Consider the following 4,468-nt stretch of genomic DNA (forward strand, 5'->3'; position numbering starts at 1 on the left):
CTAAAAATATAAAAATTAGCTGGGCATTGTGGCGAGTGCCTATAATCCCAGCTACTTGGGAGGCTAAGCCAGGAGAATCGCTTGAACCTGGGAGGTGGAGGTTGCAGTGAGCTGAGATCATGCCCCTGCACTCCAGCCTGGGTGACAAAGCAAGACTCCATCTCAAAAAAAAAGGGTTAAAATGATACATTTTATGTTTATTAATATATTTGTCACAATTTTTTTTCTGAGACAGAGTTTAACTCTTGTTCCCCAGGCTGGAGTGCAGTGGTTGACTCACTGCAACCTCCATCCACCTCCCAGGTTCAAGCGATTCTCCTGCCTCAGCCTCCCAAGTAGCTGGGATTACAGCTGTACACCACCATGCCTGGCTAATTTTTGTATTTTTAGTAGAGACAGGGTTTCACCATGTTGGCCAGGCTGGTCTTGAACTCCTGACCTCAGGTGATCCGCCTGCTTCGGCCTCCCAAAGTGCTGGGATTACAGGCATGAGCTACTGTGCCCAGCCACCAGCTGACATCTTGGCTACAACTTCATGAGAGACCGAGTAACAATCATCCACCTGGGCTGCTTCCTGATTCCTGACTCTCAGAGACTATGAGATAATAAATGTTTGTCATTTTGAGCCACCAAGTTTTGAGGTGATCTGTTACCACCAAAAGCTAACTAATATAGCCATGGACACCACCACACTTTCCACTTGCTGGGAAAGCCTAGAGACAGCAGTAGAGTAGGGGGCTGAGAGTGCCTATCATAAATCTAGATGGCCTTGTCACAAGTACAATTCTGGCAACTGACATTGTCCCAGGCCTTAGAGGGATGTTGGTAGACCTCAGTTTCTCTACAATGACACACCCTGACCAAAGGAAAATGAAGCAAAATGACTGCATCATGTGGACATTCCTATTGTGAATGATACAGCGATGACCAGGAGAAAGAGACTAGCCCCAGGCTTCATTCTAGTGCCTACCAACTCCTGTGAGACCATGGGAAAGGTTCATATTCTAATTTTTTAGGCCCTTGTCTAGATCTATATCTTTATGTATAAAATGGCTATAGTACTACCTTCTTGTGTGGTTAAAATGGGTGTGGGGAGGCCAAGGCATGTGGATCACTTGAGGTCAGGAATTTGAGACCAGCCTGGCCAACATGGTGAAACCATCTGTAATAAAAATGCAAAAATTAGCCGGGTGTTGTAGCACACGCCTGTAGTCCCAGCTACTTGGGAGGCTGAGGCAGGAGAATCACTTCAATCCAGGAGGCGGAGGTTATAGTGAGTCAAGATCACAGCATTGCACTCCAGCCTGAGCAACAGAGTGAGTGAGACTCCATCTCAAAAATAACTAAATGAATAAATAAATAAATAAAATGGGTAGAATAACTGTGCAAGGACATTGAAAAAGCAATTCAACCTGCTATACAACTTTTAGACAATAGCATCATCTTCATCATCTTCTTCACTATCATCATCATCATCACCGTCACTACTTTCTACCCAGAGACAGAGTGCAAGGGTTTCAATTTTATATTGCCATCCTTGATGTCAAAAATGAGGTCACTTGGGGAGACTTAAAGACTATGGCCAGGCATGGTGGCTTATGCCTGTAAACCCAGCACCTTGGTAGGCCAAGGCAAGAGGGTCTCTTGAGCCCAGGAGTTTGAGGTTACAGTGAGTCATGATCATGCTACTGCACTCCAGTCTGGGCAACAGAGCAAGACTGCATCTCTACAAAAAATTTAAAAATTAGTGGGGCATGGTGGCATACACCTGTAGTCCCAGCTATCTGGAGGGCTGAGGTGGGAGGATTGCTTGAGCCCAGGAATTCGAGGTTACAGTGAGCCATGATCATGCCACTGCACTCCAGCATGGGCAAGAGTGAGACTCTGCTTAAAAAAAGACTATAGCACAAGGATCAAATTCAAATGTTCCCTGGGGCCAGATGAGCTGCATAAATGTATGAGTCAGGTTAAGGAAGGGCGAAGGAGCAGCGTTGTGAGGTGTGACTGGCAAACAAGAGCTCACGCCTTCCCTAAAATAAATTTTAAAACATTGTTAAGGGCAAAGCACACTACATCTGAGTACTGAATTTGATCCACCAAACACCACGTTGTAATCAACTCTTGTACCTAATACCATAAGCAATAAAAGGCTAAGGCTATCTATTTATTATCTATCTGTCTAACACACACACACACACACACACACACACACACGTATATGGGGTGGGGGATTTAGGCTTTATCATACATATCCTTTGCAGATGCCAGAGGTTCTGTGAATAAGTCTTCCTCATACATCCATTCATTCATACATTTATTTAACTCAGAAACTGTATGGAATACCCCCTATAAGTTACATACAATGCTGCATACCAATCTTATTGTACCAGAATTTGTATCTTAAATCCTTCTATTTTGTGCCTTTCCAAGTTTGGGTTGTTTATATCAGTACCATATTTGCTGGTAATACAGATCCTCTATTTTAAGAAATGAGTTCCAGTCCAAAATTTACAAATAAAGAATTATTATAATAATAGCATATTCATGAAAAGCAAATTACTTATCTTGGCGTTTAACATTCTTGTAATTATTCCTGTATTTTTAATGTCAACAGAAAAAAAGTAATGTCTTAGTCTGGCTGATACAGTAAATTAATGGTAATAACAGTTTTGACACTAATAGCAAGTTTTAAAAAAAAAAACCTCCAGTCTCTGAACTGGGTTTCATTTCTTAAAAATCACCTTGGCTCACTGTCATCAGACTCCCAAGAACAATTCCAGCTACTATTTCACCTTCACTGGGAGCCTGAAATGACTAGGGTCTATAAAGTTTTTATGAAATTACACACACACACACACACACATATATACACACACATATACATACATATATACATATATACACATGTACACTATATACACACATATATACACATACATAGACATATATACACATACATATACACACATGCATATATACACATATATATGCATATATACATACACAAATATACACACATGCATATACACATATATACATATACACACATATATAAATACATATATATACATATATACACACATATATACACATACATATATACACACCTATACACACAGATATATACACACACAGATATATATATATATATAGGTCTTTTGAGACAGAGTCTTGCTCTGTCACCCAGGCTGGAATGCAGTGGCATGATCTGGACTCACTGCATCCTCCACCTCCTGGGCTCAAGCAGTTCTCCTGCTTTAGCCTCCTGAGTAGCTGGAACTACACGCACATGCCACCACAGCCAGCTAATTTTTTAAAATTTTTTGTATTTTTAGTAGACACAGGGTTTTACCTTGTTGGCCAGGCTGGCCTCAAACTCCTGACCTCAGGTGATCCACCCACCTCAGCCTCCTAAAGTGCGAAATTAAATTTTTTCCCTGCCTTTACTCACTCCAAATGGAGAAAGCATCTACCCCCTTGAGTTACTATACCAGCTCTTATCAGCAGAGACACACTTCTGAGTCCCTGTAAACAAATGAATACCTACATGGTTTCCTTAAAAACCACTAGCTGCTTTTTCAGACCCTGAAAATTAGTTGTGAAAATGTGAACTATTAAAATACACACGAGACTAAATAAGAAATTTCAGGCCATATGTCATAGAGACCAGAGAACAGGTTCTGTACTTCGTCTGTCCTTATGTTCTTCCATAGTGCTGTGCATAGACAAGAACATTAAGAAATGTACCAGGAATTAAATGATCTGAGCTAAAATTTTTAACAGGCCTGGGGAAAATGAAAAGGAGCCCAGCCCTTGGCTCTTCCACTCTTGCCAGCTCCTTCTAGGAGTCACTGAGGGCTCATGCGGCCCTTCTAAACTTTCTACCCATCTCAGACTCAGCCTATAGGACATGGTTAGCCTATAACACCCACCTCTATAAATAATCACTTAGAGGCCACCAGGTGTTAACCAAAGCATCTCTCCCAATTTCTCAAACATTGTAACTTTTCTAATACTAATTGAGTGTGTCACTTTTAGATAATCCTATAATGAATGAGCTCAAACAAGCAGTGGTAGCAGTAACAACCCATCAATAAAATAATTAAGTCAAAGTGGATTTTGTTAGAGACTTCTCATATTATAATAGGAAATCCAGGCTACTTAAAATCAGAGAAGTCAAACGGAATTATTTCTTTTTGTTGTAGAAGGAAAGTTCATTTTTAGTATCTCTTTCATACAACGCTCATCGACCCTTCAGCAGCTCTAAAGTAAACTTTTGGTATCTCTTTTACAGACTACTCATCAACCTCGTGACAATGCTGGTATTTACTTGGGAAGGGCATGCACAACAGAAATACCAATAAAGTATCAATGGAGGTTTCCAGCATTTTCTTTTCCCTTTTCATAGTTATCATTCAGCATTGTCTGTAGATTTTAGGCAAGGAGACGCTCTACATTCCCTCTCAGT

General features: G+C 40.6%; 1 protein-coding gene across 5 annotated transcripts in view; it reads right to left on the reverse strand.

Annotated features, from left to right (window-relative positions):
* PCYT1B (phosphate cytidylyltransferase 1, choline, beta) overlaps window positions 1-4,468 on the reverse strand; it is a 101,843-nt gene that overhangs the window by 8,090 nt on the left and 89,285 nt on the right. The window lies entirely within an intron of this gene.

Source organism: Cebus imitator, unplaced genomic scaffold (assembly GCF_001604975.1).
Source record: "Cebus imitator isolate Cc_AM_T3 unplaced genomic scaffold, Cebus_imitator-1.0 Scaffold589, whole genome shotgun sequence".
In the NCBI taxonomy this organism is placed as follows: Eukaryota; Metazoa; Chordata; class Mammalia; order Primates; family Cebidae; genus Cebus; species Cebus imitator.